Genomic DNA, 16460 nt, shown 5'->3' with positions numbered 1-16460 from the left:
AAAGTGTCTGATTGTGGTCAAATTAAGGGCCATATAACATAAACATCACCCAACCTTCAAATTGAAATACAGACATGTTACATCAAACGTATTAAATTAGTTGACAATTATATCCCCCACCAGCTTCACTCAGTATCAATCTGTTTTTTTTTAAACCAATTATTACTTAATTTGAATGCTTATAAATCGGAAGAGGAAGTATTTTAAAGATCGATTTAGGTTAAAAAGTAAAATAATTAACTGATGGCAGAGGATTATTGTGATTAAATAATTCTTGTGTCTCTAATTTATGAAGAGAAATATTCATGTCCTGTGTTTTGGCTGGACCACTGACAAACAGAGTGCTAACATGGGCTATAGTGTTCCCCGTAACCTAATCTTGAAGCAATCTTGAAGCAATTAACTCCTTCAAATCTTTAACTAACAGAGCCCACCATGCAAGAGGTCCCTTGGGACTACCACTCTAATAGACCTCAGCAAGCACTCTCCATCTTCTGCTGTGATATCCCACATTCAAGAGCTTACTGTAGTGGCCAAAGTGCAATGGTTCATCTGAAACAACACAGATGAATCATCCCAGGATCATAAGCTCTTCATTAACTCCTGATTCCTCTGCTAATTAACAGCAAGCAAAGCAAAAATGCCTGACAGGCTGGATGGACCCATGGCTCTGTGGTTAATATGATGCAAATGACATAGGATGAAAGTCCTCAGCTGGAGCCTAGGCTGCTGCCAGATAATCTATTTGTGGGGAGGACAAAATGGTTTCTCTAAACCAATTCACCATTACTTTGAGCACAAAAAGAGTAAGTAGGGAATAGGTTTTAAATTAGTATTGCCCACAATTTTTTGTGTGTATGAAATCTTTAATATATAAAAGCATGCACGTTAATGAGAGATGATTTATGGAAAGGAATCCATCAGGGAGGGGGTAACTTTAACCTAACCCGCTCGGTGGGAATGGGGAAACTGCACCGTTAAAATCACTTCCAAAATCTTACTGCTCTGTTCCCGCTCCCATCCCTCCCATTGCCACCTTAACTCGGCCATTTTAGACAGCCAGGAACCTCATTAATACCTGAAAATTGGGGTCCTAGGATGTCATTAGGAGCCCAATGGCATTTAAAAAAAGAAAGACTTGCATTTATAGAGCGCCTTTTACGACCACCGGACATCCCAAAGCACTTTACAATCACTGAAGTACTTTTGAAGTGTTGACACTGTTGCAATGTAGGAAATGCGGCAGCCAATTTGCACACAGCAAGCTCCCACAAACAGCAATGACCAGATAAACTGTTTCAGTGATATTGATTGAGGGATAAACATTGGCGAGGACACCGAGTATAACTCCCCTGTGAAATAGTGCCATGGGACCTTTTATGTCCACCTGAGAAAACAGACAGGGCCTCGGTTTAATGTCTCATGTGAAAGATGGCACCTCAGGCACTCCAGGACTCCCGCAGTACTGCACTGGAGTGTCAGCCTAGATTTATGTGCTCATAGTCTCTGGAGAGGGACTTGAATCCACAATCTTCTGACTCAGAGGCGAGGGTGCTACCCACTGAGCCACGGCTGACACACTAACCGCCAACCCATCATGGCTGCCCTGTTCAGTGAAACCTGGTCTCCAGGGCGAATTGTTGGGGTCAGTAGAAGCAGGTATGACACCCACTGGACACTGCCGAAACCAATGTGACATACCGGATAGCCAGTGGATAGTCTCTGGACCACCCAATCTTCACCTAACAGCAGAAGACCAACTGCATCTTCATACTGGTCCAGGCAGGCAGCTGGCCGGTGGAATGTAGCTGAGGCCCGGGGGTTAAAATATTCTGACTAACACCCACCTCACCTCTCCACACCCCCCGCCCCCGCCCCCACCTGCCCACCCGAAACCAGCTCTCAATCTCAGTGGTTTACATAGGATTAGGATTACATAGGATATACGGCACAGAAACAGGCCATTCGGCCCAACCAGTCTATGCCTGCATTTATGTTCCACTCAAGCCTCCTCCCGTCTTTCCTCAATCTATCTAAATCTATCAGCATAACCCTCTATTCCCTTCCCCCTCATATGCTTGTCTAGCCTCCCCTTAAATGCATCTATACTATTCGCTTCAACCACTTCTTGTGGCAGCGAGTTCCACATTCTCACCACTCTTTGGGTAAAGAAGTTCCTACTGAATTCCCTATTGGATTTCTTGGTGACTATCTTATATTGATGGACTCGAGCTATGCTCTTCCCCACAAGTGGAAGCTTTCTCTCTGTATCCCCTCTATCAAAACCTTAGGTTAAGCGAATGGGCTAAGGTTTGGCAGACGGAATACAATGTCGGAAAATGTGAGGTCATCCACCTTTGGGGGAAAAAAACCAGTAAAAGGGAATATTATTTGAATGGGGAGAAATTACAACATGCTGCGGTGCAGAGGGACCTGGGGGTCCTTGTGCATGAAACTCTTTTGAGTTTACCTGCAAAACATAAAACATTAAGACCATGCCACCCGACCTGGGTGACACAGCAGACATTTTCAAGGCCCCTTTTTTTTTAAATTATTTATTTTTTTTTTTTTTTGGGGCGCTAAAATCAAATTTTCCCAGTGACCCCTATAAAAGTGGAGGGGGACACTAAAAGCACCGGCAATTAAAACAAATTAAACTTTAAAACGTAAAATCAAATTAAAATTTGGTTGCCGGGCGTGATGATGCACTCCAGTCCCTCCGGTGCCCACCTCTCGCGGAAGGCCGCGAGCGTACCGGTGGACACCGCGTGCTCCATCTCCAAGGACACCCTGGACCGGATGTAAGAGCGGAAGAGAGGCAGGCAGTCAGGTTGAACGACCCCCTCGACCGCCCGCTGCCTGGACCGGCTGATGGCACCCTTGGCCGTGCCCAGGAGCAGTCCTACGAGGAGGCCTTCGGACCTACCCGCTCCCCTCCGCACAGGGTGCCCAAAGATCAGGAGAGTGGGACTGAAGTGCAGCCAGAATTTCAGGAGCAGCCCCTTCAAATAGTGGAACAGGGGCTGCAACCTTGTGCACTCCATAAAAACATGTCCTTGTGCATGAATCCCAAAAAGTTAGTTTGCAGGTGCAGCAGGTAATCAGGAGACGAATGGAATGTTGGCCTTCATTGCGAGTACAAAAGCAGGGAGGTCCTGCTGCAACTGTACAGGGTATTGGTGAGGCCGCACCTGGAGTACTGCGGCAGTTTTGGTCACCTTACTTAAGGAAGGATATACTAGCTTTGGAGGGGGTACAGAGACGATTCACTAGGCTGATTCCAGAGATGAGGGGGTTACCTTATGATGATAGATTGAGTAGACTGGGTCTTTACTCGTTGGAGTTCAGAAGTATGAGGGATGATCTTATAGAAACATTTAAAATAATGAAAGGGATAGACAAGATAGAGGCAGAGAGGTTGTTTCCAATGGTCGGGGAGACTAGAACTAGGGGGCACAGCCTCAAAATACGGGGGAGCCAATTTAAAACCGAGTTGAGAAGGAATTTCTTCTCCCAGAGGGTTGTGAATCTGTGGAATTCTCTGCCCAAGGAAGCAGTTGAGGCTAGCTCATTCAAATCACAGATAGATAGATTTTTAACCAATAAGGGAATTAACGGTTATGGGGAGCGTGCAGGTAAGTGGAACTGAGTCCACGGCCAGATCAGCCATGATCTTTTTGAATGGCGGAGCAGGCTCGAGGGGCTAGATGGCCTACTCCTGTTCCTAATTCTTATGTTCTTATGTTCTTTCATAATTTTAAAGACCTCTATTAGGTCCTCAGCCTTCTTTTTTCAAGAGAAAAGAGACCCAGCCTGTTCATCCTTTCCTGATATGTATACCCTCGCATTTATGGTATCATCCTTGTAAATCTCTTTCATTTGGCAAAGTAGACCAAACGGTCCCTGGGTGGATTCCAGATCTGCACTGAGTCAGATGATCTCACTCTGGGCAGCAGGCAGGGTACTACAATTAGCCTCAATCCTCTTGGTTTAGAGAGTGGGAATTTATAACAACCTGTGGTTCTTGCTACTGATCACTACCAGGAAATAAAGAGAGTGCACGTGTGTCGACATTGGATGAGGATCTAATTAGAATCATTGTGATGCTTCCATGGTTGAATAGCTAGGCAAAACTCACTGGCCATGCTGACAAGCTCAGTAATGGCTTAGTGGGGAACTCTACCACCTGATGTGTTACTGAGCCCTACAAACTAGGAGGCCCAGCGATTTGATCCTCCAGTCTGTACCAAGCTAGCTGAACTAAGCTACGTGGAGGTTAAGGTGCTAGAATTAGTCTTGACACTCTCTGAGCTAGAGGCAGAGAATCCAACACTTAGTTGTGCAATATCTCATTTTTACAATGGGCCAGAACTTGCTGGTGTGGAGCATCCCACTTAGTTAGACTGTTTCCTGCACCCTTCAGTTCAAAAAGATTTTGCAGCCTAATGTGCTGCAAGTGTGAGCTGATAACGGTGCAGCGAGGGCAGTGGGGCATCTGGCATCTGGGACCTTAGTGAACGGTTCTCGGCCTTTTGGCTAAGATTAAGTGTAGTATCTGTTCTTATCAGTTTAATATCCCCTATGGGGACATGATATTGAATTGATTTTTGGACAGGGAGCTGGATCAGGGGCATGCCCCGTCCACTCCATGCACCGACCTGGTATTGCAATATTTCCAGGAACGGTGCAACTTCGCCTCTCGGCCTTTTGGTCTAAGATCAAACACATTGACGCAAAGTGATCTTTGGCGTTAGAGTTGATCTGGAACGAAATTGGATTAAAAAATGTTTTTAAAAATAAATTAAAAAAAATAAAAAAATAAAAAAATCTGGGACCTTAGTGAACGGTGAGACCAATAGGGTATCTCCTTAACCAATGAGATTGAAGGATTGAGAAATAAACAGGAACAATAGAGAAGGAGGGGGAATTAGAGTCAATTCAGATACAGAAAAATAAATAAAGAGAGGGAAAGAAAAATTTGATTAAGAGAGAGAGTAAAAAGAGACAGAAAGGAAAAATAAGAAAAAACAATGTAAAATTTTAAATTTTACATTTTAAAAATCTCCAACAATTCACTACCTAAAGGAATGAGACTCCACACTTTTACTTGTTCACTTGGTTGGCTTGTTCAGTTAGGTTGATTGGCAGTCATTGACAATTATCACATTGTTAAAAGGGTACTTATGCTATTAATTACTAGACTTAACTTTCTGTCACGAGTTTAATCAGCAATTAATGTGCAAATCCAGCAAGTTCTTAAAAATAACGGGGAGGCTAAGGATGAGAAGCTGTTTGTGCGAAGTAAACGGCAGAGCGACATAAATCAACCAGTGAGTTCTGGAGATTTGCAAAACACAGCACATCTCTTAATCCCCAAACTTGTTGGCCAATTTGCACGTTAATAAGGGCACAAGTCGTTCACGCAACATTATTCTTTTAGCAAATTCTGGCCCCAATGGTTAAAGCAGGTTGGATGACACATGAGCAACTATGTTGCAAACACAGTTCACATGAGCACGACCACTGTCACATCATGCTGCACTGTATTCCGTTTATTCAATGGCTCGTGATCAATTTATATATTGTTTATTTTAATGTTCCAGGCTGAAGAAAGGAAAGCTATGGAGTGCTCTCATGACTAAGTAATGCCGCGGCTGAGCAGCCTACGATGACTGCCACCGTTTACAATGTGAACTTCTTCAAGGAAGGAGCTTCTGTAATTACAGGAGTGGGCTGTTGAAGAACCTCCTTGACACTGTGGATAATGGATTCTGGGCTGCAGCATGTGTGCTGAGGTACGTGCAAAAGAGACTAGTTTGTGTGAGAATGGATTGTTTTTATTTTATCCACTAATGTATTAAAAACAGCACATCTCGTGCATACTGATGTCACACTGCATCTGTTACATGTTATTAACATTGCAAAACAATCTTGAAATGCTGAATGTCACTGTGCTCCAGCCTGTAATTATCCAGCACATTACAACTTACAAAGTTTCCCTGCAATATGGCAGTTTAAGTGCACATCCAAGTATCTTTTAAAAGTGGTGAGGGTTTCTACCTCTACCACCCTTTCAGACAGTGAGTTCCAGACCCCTACCACACTCTGGGTGAAGAAATTTCCCCTCATATCTTCTCTAAACCTCCCCCCAATTACTTTAAATCTATGCCTCCTGGTTGTTGACCCCTCTGCCAAGGGAAACAGATCCTTCCTATCTACTCTATCCAGGCCCCTCATAATTTTATCGACCTCAATCAGATCTCCCCTTAGCCTCCTTTGTTCCAAAGAAAACAGACCCAGCATCTCCAATCTTGCCTCATAGCCAAAATTCTCCAGTCCAGGCATCATTCTTGTAAACCTCCCCTGCACCCTTTCCAGTGCAATCACATATTTCCTGTAATGTGGTGACCAGAACTGCACACAGTACTCCAGCTGCGGCCTAACCAGTGTTTTATACAGTTCAAGCATAACCTCCTTGCTCTTATATTCTATGCCTCGACTAATAAAGGCAAGTATTCCATATGCCTTCTTAACCACCTTATCTACATGGCCTGCTGCCTTCAAGGATCTGTGGACCTGCACTCCAAGGTCCCTTTGTTCCGCTACACTTTTCAGTGTCATACCATTGAATGTGTATTCCCTTGCCTTGTTTGACCTCCCTTTCACTTATCTGGATTGAATTCCATTTGCCACTGTTCTGCCCACCTGACCAGTACATTGATATCTTCCTGCAGTCTGCAGCTTTCTTCTTCATTGTCAACCATACAACCTATTTAGTGTCATCTGCAAACTTCTTAAACATACCCCCAACATTTAAGTACAAGTCATTGATATATACCACAAAAAGCAAGGGTCTCAGCACTGAGCCCTGCAGAACTCCACTGGATACAGCCTTCCAGTCACAAAAACACCCATCAACCATTACCCTTTGCTTCCTGCCGCCAAGCCAATTTTGGATCCAACTTGCCACTTTGCCCTGGATCCCATGGGCTATTACTTTCATGACCAGTCTGCCATGTAGGGCCTTAGCAAAAGCTTTGCTAAAATCCATATACATTACATCATACCCACTGCCCTCCTGGTTACCTCCTCGAAAAATTCAATCAAGTTAGTCAGACATGACCTTCTCTTGACAAATCCATGCTGACTGTCCTTGATTAATCTATGTCTTTCCAAATGAAGATTTATCGTGTCTCTCAGGATTTTTTCCAACAATTTTCCCACCACTGAAGTTAGGCTGACTGGCCTGTAATTAGTCGGTTTATCCCTTTCTCCCTTTTTAAAAAAGGTACATTAGCAGTCCTCCAGTCCTCTGGCACCACACCTGTAGCCAGAGAGGATTGGAAAATGATGATCAGAGCCTCTGCTATTTCCTTTTTGCTTCTCTTAACAGCCTGGGATACATTTCATCCAGGCCTGGGGATTTATCCATTTTCAAAGCTGCTAAGCTCCTTAATACTTCCTCACTCACTATATTTATCTCGTCTAATATTTCACACTCCTCCTCCCTCTTTGCAAAGTCTGCATCGCCCCTCTCTTTTGTGAAAACGGATGCAAAGTATTCATTAAGAATCCTACCCACATCTTCCGCCTCCACACACAGATTTCATTTATGGTCTCTAATAGGCCCCACTCTTTCTCTAGTTATCCTCTTGCTCTTAATCTATTTATAAAACATCTTAAAGCATCTTAAACCAACACCATAAAGCATCCCTACAATGACCAAGCCATTCCTTTCACACATCACCATTGCGGGGGATACCATTGTATCTCGTCATTCACTACAACTTACTAAGCCACTTCCAAAGGAGCGCACAAATCAGTCCATGAAGGCAAAGTTTTGAAAATAAAGATTTCAATGTTTGAGAACACATTAACAGAAACTTTAGATAAACATTGGCCAAAAGACCCAAGTATCTAGCCTTGTGTTTTGTTAGTTGGTATGATTGGACAAGGATGAGGGTGAGTGTAAGGGGTGACTAGTGAGATGTGGATGTGATAATGTAATTAGTGAGAGGGATGGGTGGAGGTGCAAGGTAAGTTGATGTAAGGATGTGCAGGAGTAGGGTCAGGAAGACAGTGTGATGGGATGTGATGTGTGGCACAGCAGGATTGAGGTTGAGTGTGGTTTTGCAGTAACGTTTCGTGAACTACTGAGGTTTGTGCCACTGCAGCCAGCTCCTCCTGACGACATCCCTGCTTGTATCCTTCTGTGCAATGTACAACCAAGCTGCGTTGGTGTCCTGGGGAGAGCTCTTCTGTCCATTGGAAGGAAAGAAAACCTCCCTACGTGCTGTGATTCTATAAGCATATGGAGGGAGTCATGGGAGAGCCTGGGTGCAGCCGTGCACCTTTGTGCAGTATTTGTCACTGTTTACAGCAGGTCAATGCTATAGAACACTGACAGCACAACTGTCAAAATGAATATGGGCTTGGTCCCTTTAAGGAAAACAGCTGATGATGCGTCATCAAATGACGTCATCAGACCTGCTTCCTTTTAATTGGCCGAGAATCTTGCAGGGTGGGCTCAGCAAACCCAATCAGGGAAACGCCATTGGGGAAGCCGACATGGAGAAAGCAGCAGGATTGGAATTCGCACCCAACATCGCTCACCTCTCTCCCGAGCTAGTGGGGAAAATCGAGCCCAAAGATTCTAATATCTAACATACGTGGGAAAAAGAGGGAGAGACCGAGCGAAAGACTCAAAAAGAGAGAAAGGCAGGCAGATAGTTTTCTTCCTCAATCGAACTTGATTTAAAAAGAAAAAAAGTTGAATTTTGAAAACCTCGTTGAAGAAAGCAGATAGAAAGGAAGGGTAGGAGTGGGCAGGTAGGAAGGAAACAAAACCAAAATACTGCTGGAATCTGAAATAAAAACAGAAAATGCTGGGAATACTCAGCAGGTCAGGCAGCATCTGTGGAGAGAGAAACAGAGTTAAAGTTTCAGGTCAATGACCAGTCATCAAGTAGGAAGGAAACTAGTTGAAGGAGATGGGGTTACCTTGGTACCCACCTTGGGGAAAGCAAATGGAATTGAGGAGAGTGGTTGGAGGGTTAGAGTGGGTTATAGTGGCACCTTTCCCCAGCATATCATGTTTTACTACCCAGCCTCCTCCACCCAATAGAAAAGAAAACAGAGAAAGAAGCACAAGGGAGGGTTTAAACTAATATGGCAGGGGGATGGGAATCTATGCAGGAAGACAGAGGGAAGTAAAATGGGGGCAGAAGCAAAAGGTAGAAAGAAGATAAGGAAAAGTGGAGGACAGAGAAATCAAAGGTAAAAATCACAAAAGGCCAATTACAACATCATTCTAAAAGGACAAAGAGTGTTAAAAAAACAAGCTCTGTGTCTCAATGGGAGGAGCATTCATAATAAGCTGGATGAATTAACTATGCAGATAGCTGTTAAGGGATATAATGTAATTGGGATTACGGAGACATGGTTCCAGGGTGACCAAGGCTGGGAACTCAACATCCAGGGGTATTCAATACTCTGGAAGGATAGACAGAAAGGAAAAGGAGGTGGGGTAGCGTTGCTGGTTAAAGAGGAGATTAACACAATAGTAAGGAAGGACATTAGCTTGGATGATGTGGAATCTGTATGGGTAGAGCTGCGGAACACCAAAGGGCAGAAAACACTAGTGGGAGTTGTGTACAGACCACCAAACAGTAGTAGTGAGGTTGGTGATGGCATCAAACAGGAAATTAGGGATGCGTGCAATAAAGATACAGCAGTTATTATGGGTGACTTTAATCTGCATATAAATTGGGCTAACCAAACTGGTAGCAATACGGTGGAGGAGGATTTCCTGGAGTGTATAAGGGATGGTTTTCTAGACCAATACGTCGAGGAACCAAATAGAGAGCTGGCCATCCTAGACTGGATGTTATGTAACGAGAGAGGATTAATTAGCAATCTTATTGTGCGAGGCCCCTTGGGGAAGAATGAACATAATATGGTAGAGTTCTTTATTAAGATGGAGAGTGACACAGTTAATTCAGAGATTAGGGTCCTGAACTTAAGGAAAGGTAACTTCGATGGTATGAGACGTGAATTGGCTAGGATAGACTGGCGAATGATACTTAAAGGGTTGACGGTGGATAAGCAATGGCAGATATTTAAAGATCACATGGATGAGCTTCAACAATTGTACATCCCTGTCTGGCGTAAAAATAAAACGGGGAAGGTGGCTCAACCGTGGCTAACAAGGGAAATTAGGGATAGTGTTAAATTCAAGGAATAGGCATATAAATTGGCCAGAAAAAGCAGCAAACCTGAGGACTAAGAGAAATTTAGAATTCAGCAGAGGAGGACAAAGGGTTTCATTAGGAGGGGGAAAATAAAGTATGAGAGTAAGCTTGCAGGGAACATAAAAACAGACTGCAAAAGCTTCTTTCGGTATGTAAGGAGAAAAAGATTAGTGAAGACAAATATAGGTCCCTTGCAGTCAGAATCAGGTGACTTTATAATGGGGAACAAAAAAAATGGCATACCAATTGAACAAATACTTTGGTTCTGTCTTCATTAAGGAAGACACAAATAACCTTCTGGAAATACTAGGGAACCGAGGGTCTAGCGCGAAGGAGGAACTGAAGGATATCCTTATTAGTCAGGAAATTGTGTTAGTGAAATTGATGGGACTGAAGGCTGATAAATCCCCAGGGCCTGATAGTCTGCATCCCAGAGTACTCAAGGAAGTGGCCCTAGAAATAGTGGATGCATTGGTGATCATTTTCCAGCATTCTATCAACTCTGGATCAGTTCCTATGGATTGGAGGGTAGCTAATGTAATCCCACTTTTTAAAAAAGGAGGGAGAGAGAAAACAGGGAATTATAGACCAGTTAGCCTGACATCGGTAGTGGGGAAAATGTTGGAATCAATTATTAAAGATGTAATAGCAGCGCATTTGGAAAGCAGTGACAGGATCGGTCTAAGTCAGCATGGATTTATGAAAGGGAAATCATGCTTGACAAATCTTCTAGAATTTTTTGAGGATGTAACTAATAGAGTGGACAAGGGAGAACCAGTGGATGTGGTGTATTTGGAGTTTCAAAAGGCTTTTGACAAGGTTCCACACAAGAGATTAGTGTGCAAAATTACAGCACATAGTATTGGGGGTAATGTATTGACATGGATAGAGAACTGATTGGCAGACAGGAAGCAAAGAGTAGGAATAAACAGGTCCTTTTCAGAATGGCAGGCAGTGACTAGTGGGGTACCGCAAGTTTCAGTGCTGGGAACCCAGCTATTTATAATATACATTAATGATTTAGATGAAGGAATTGAATGTAATATCCCCAAGTTTGCAGATGACACTAAGCTGGGTGGTGGTGTGAGCTGTGAGGAGGATGCTAAGAGGCTGAAGGTTGACTTGGACAAATTAGGTGAGTGGGCAAATGCATGGCAGATGCAGTATAATGTCGATAAATGTGAGGTTATCCACTTTGGTGGCAAAAACAGGAAGGCAGAATATTATCTGAATGGTGACAGATTAGGAAAAGGGGAAGTGCAACAAAACCTGGGGTCATGGTTCATCAGTCATTGAAAGTTGGCATGCCGGTACAGCAGGTGGTGAAGAAGGCAAATGGCATGTTGGCCTTCATAGCGAGAGGATTTGAGTATAGGAGCAGGGAGGTCTTACTGCAGTTGTACAGAGTCTGGGGGGGCCACACCTTGAATATTGTGTACAGTTTTGGTCTCTTAATCTGAGGAAGGACATTCTTGCTATTGAGGGAGTGCAGCGAAGGTTCACCAGACTGATTCCCAGGATGGCAGGACTGACATATGAGGAGAGACTGGATCAACTGGACCTGTATTCACTGGAGTTTAGAAGAATGAGAGGGGATCTCATAGAAACATATAAAATTCTGACGGCACTGGACAGGTTAGATGCAGGAAGAATGTTCCCAATGTTGGGGAAGTCCAGAACCAGGGGTCACAGTCTAAGGGTCAGGGGTAAGCCATTTGGGACCAAGATGAGGAGAAACTTCTTCACTCAAAGAATCGTGAACCTGTGGAATTCTCTACCACAGAAAGTTGTTGAGGCCAGTTCGTTACATATATTAAAAAGGGAGTTAGATGTGGAATCAAGGGGTATGGAGGGAAAGCAGGAATGGGGTACTAAAGTTGCAAAAATGATCAGCCATGATCATATTGAATGGTGGTGCAGGCTTGAAGGGACGAATGGCCTACTTCTGCACCTATTTTCTATGTTTCTATGTTTCTAAGAGGGTAAAGAAAGAAGCAAAAAGAATTAAGAGAGAAGTAGCAGATTAGAGAAGGAGACAGAGGAGAAGAGACAGAGACAGAATTAGAAAACACAAAAACATCAGGGTCTGGTAAGAGAGTGAACATATTCGCCAACATAACACATCCAATGTTATGGAGAATTGACGAGTTTATATGTAAAAACAAAATGCATAATGCTCTTCTACCTTCACACAATTTTTATTTCCGGGCGTACTCTGGTATGTAAATGTTTGAATAAATATTGCTACATTGCACTGTACATCTTTTCACATTTTTCAGGCTTTCCACATGGTTTAGTGGAATGTGTGTGGCATGGTATGGCACTGAATCATACAGATCAAGAAGGTCCTTGGTTCTATCCTTAGTTCAGTGCGAGTTCTCCAATCTCAGCAGGGGTGGTGGTGAAGTTAAACATGGCCTCAGTATTCCTGCGCTGGAGAGGAGAAAAATCAGCCAGAATTCCCACTCCTATTCACTCTTGCTGGGAAATGCATTGTGTGGACATCAAATGCATTGTGTGGATATGCATTGTGAGGACAGAATCAGACTTCAATGTTGAAATAGCTCGCTGAAACTCATGATTTGGATAACTACGTGGGCAAGCTATCGAATGGCAGCTGCCACTTATGGAATTGTACAAAAACATAAATCTCTACGCTTGGGAGATAGAGAGAGAAAATGAGGGTGAAAAACACAAACTTGCTTATGTGCATGTCTAAATTGAAACCAGAAAAACAATCTAGAAATGTAGACCTTGCAAGTACAAAGCAAACCAACCCAAGCACAATGGTGTAAAGTTAAAGAGACAGTGTTATTTACAAAGAAAAGATGATCCTCTTTATAATGCAATCTAAAATCTAAAATCCATCTGGTTTACGTATGTGATATGCATACTAATAACATTTTACAGGTCAGCTCATAAGATGTTTGCACACTTAAAATTAAACAAAAACAGATGCTGGAAAATAGAAAATTACAACAGCTATATTCTTGGGTTTTTCCTGAACTTTGGGTTGAATTATTTAGTTTGCGCTGTGTTAATGTCATTGCTGCGAAGTAGCAGAAGCTCAGTACGTTTCATTAATCAGTGTTTCTTTCAGTACACCCACAGAATTATAAGTCATTTTTTTCACTTGCTTCTTGGTAGTTGTAATCTTTACTGGTGTACTATTTGAGTCAAAAATACACCAGTTTCACTCATTGGTATTTATCTTGTTCTTAATTAACAGGGCGTTTCAAGAATTAAATGAGAAATGTGCTTTTATTTCATGGACTCCTGTTAGCGATAGTGATCCCTATACTGACCTGCTGTTTTAATGCAAAGCTCTTATCAAAATAGGAAACTCAAACTATTGTGAATCTGAGATTATTTCATTTTTGTTAATAACTATTGCATATTTAACCATGTCTATGGCTGCTCATACAACGAATGCTACTTTATTGCATTCGATAAAGGGTGCATTCATGCAGTATTTTGGTGTCACAGTGAAATGCTTCCCACTTTGCTGTAACGCTACAGATAAAGTGGAACTTGCATTTATATAGCAACTTTCATGACCTCAGGATATCCCAAAGCGCTTCAAAGCTAATAAAGTACATTTGTAAGGTGGTCACTGTTGTAATGTAGGGAATTGCAGCAGCCAATTTATGTACAGTAAGGTTCCCCCAACAACAATGAATTAATGATCAGATATGTTTTAATAATGGTGGTTGAGGGATAAATGTTGGCCAGGAAACCAGAGGAACTCCCCTGCTCTCCTTTGAATAGTGCCATGGGATCTTTTACGTCCACCTGAATGAGCAGGCGGGGCCTCAGTTTAACATCCCATTCAAAAGATGGCACCTCCAACAGTGCTGCACCCTGCAGTAGAATGTCAGCCTAGATTATGTGCTCAAGTCTTTGAAGTGGAACTTGAACCCACAACCTTCTGACTCAGAGGTGAGAGTGCTACCCATTGAGCCAAGGCTGACATTTTGATTATATTAACCATTTAATTCACTTTTTAAAATTCGGAGTACAGTACTATTTCAAATCCACCATAACTGCAGGACACAAGGACACAGGTATTAACTGGCAAAAGGCAATTTCAGGACAAATGATGGGAAGCACACAAAGAGAGATTAATAGCTGGAGTGGTTTTCCAGATAGGGTAGTTATGACTTATTCTTTCAATAAGTACTGGGACATTATTGTAAAAGGAAATAGGGTATGAAGATTTTTTGACAGGACAATTCAATCTAAAACAAGAAATATGTTCACTCTATAAGGCCTTGATCAGGTCATATCTAGAATTCCATATCTAGTTTTGGTCCCCTCATGTGTGCTAATCGAGGCCCTAGAAAAGGTTCAGAGGGGGGGCCACTGATTAATACCTTTATCTAGTTTATTGACCCTCAGTTATCATAATAGGGTAGAGAGCTGCAGCCTTTTACTCTAGAAAAGACTTCAAGGAGATTTGATTGAAGACTTTAAACTAATGAAAAGATTACACTTGATCCAAGTGGGTAGTCTATTCTGGCTAGTTAGGTTACAGAGGAGTAAAGCACAGAAGTATAAATTACGCAAGCATAGAACTAGGTTAGCGATTAGCGGGTACTTCTTTTCTCAGAGGATCGTCAGAGAGTTGGTACATGGAGTGAGTGCGGAATCAGCGTAAACATTCAAAAGAGAGTTGAGCAAGTTCTTGTGAGTGGCTGAATATCTCCATATAGAAGGTAGGTGGATTATGGGAGTGGTGTCACCCAATCACCCAATGGTCTCCTGGAGCTTGGGGTTTGGAAATAAATTTCCTCATGCTTTTTCCTAATTTGGCCTAAGGTTTGTTCTCAGTTTTTATGTCCGTATCCAGGAGATTGCCTGTTTGTTTAGATGGCGAGCAGGCTGGTGTGTCGAAGTTACACCATACCAGGATATGACAGGCTCAATGACTGGTCTTTACTTGTCCTTTTTATATGTTCAGGTGATCCTTAAAGAATCAATGTCACTGTTCAAAACAGAGCAGGGCATTCTCCTGGTGCCCTATCCAACATTCTCCCCTCAATTAACACCACCGTTAGTCCTTGATTTGAATCTAGCCTGGACTGATAGAACTGTTCTAGCTAATGGGGGTCTCTAAGTGAATTGACTTTAGACAGTCGTAACATGATTCTTAGTGGGCATGATTCTCAGCTCAAAACAACCCATAATTCAGCACTAGTTAACATTAAATTGACAGTTTCACTTAGAGAGACCACTAGTGTGAGAAACAGAATATTCCTCAGTTGGAACAGTGGATGCTTGGAGCTGGAGATCACACGTCTAGTCTGTATCTAGCCCTGAGCATACATGCTATGGGAGTATTTGATGGTGACTGGGGTATGCAACAAGTTTGTGACAGAACTATTCCAGTCCATTTCAAAATGACCATTACATTTTTTAATGGCACGACCATCATAGCTATATGTGGCATGACCATTACCTTCTTGGTAACATGACGAACTTAGAGCTTTGTGACATGCCTATTGCAGATTTTTGAAAAGACTGTTCTGATCTTGTGTGATATGGTTGCTATTGTTGCATATAATGGAATTGTTATAGTTCACTTAAAGTTCTTGAAAGTTTGATAATTACAGTTTTTCTATGACATGAGTATTACAATAAAGTTCTATGTGATCTGACCGTTTAGCTGTATCTGACATGACTCAGGACATGATTTACAGTTCTGAGCAATGTGATTATTACAGCCTATTGACATGATTGTAACAGTTTTATAGTTATAGTTTGGCTGATGTAATTGTTACAGTTTGTTGTCACAAGACTGTTGCAGCTCTTTGTGCTTTCATAGAATCATAGAAAGATACAGAAGGAGACCATTCAGCCCATTATGCCTGTGCCGACTCTTTGAAAGAGCTATCCAATTAGTCCCATGCCCCTTCCATTTCCCCTTGGCCTGCATCATTTTCCACTTCAAGTATTTATCCAATTCCCTTTTGAAAGTTATTATTGAATATGTTTCCACCATCCATCCAGATCATAACAACTCACTGCATGAGTTGTTATCTCCTCATCTTGTCAGTGGTTCTTATGCCCAGGACTTTAAATCTGTGTCCTTTGGTTACCAATCCATCTGCCACTGGAATTAGTTGCTCCTTATTTACACTATCAAAACTGTGGTGTATGTAGCACACAAATCACTGACTCCACACGGTCTGGTGTTATAATAACTGCAGT

At 42.4% G+C, this 16460-nt stretch overlaps 1 pseudogene; it reads left to right on the top strand.

The window, feature by feature from the left end:
- The first annotated feature begins 4516 nt into the window (after nt 1-4516).
- LOC139260466 (U2 spliceosomal RNA) lies at nt 4517-4695 on the top strand (annotated as a pseudogene).
- Nucleotides 4696-16460: the final 11765 nt, after the last annotated feature.

This window comes from Pristiophorus japonicus, chromosome 3 (genome assembly GCF_044704955.1).
Source record: "Pristiophorus japonicus isolate sPriJap1 chromosome 3, sPriJap1.hap1, whole genome shotgun sequence".
NCBI classification, from domain to species: Eukaryota; Metazoa; Chordata; class Chondrichthyes; family Pristiophoridae; genus Pristiophorus; species Pristiophorus japonicus.
This window is presented reverse-complemented; position numbering and strand designations above follow the sequence as displayed.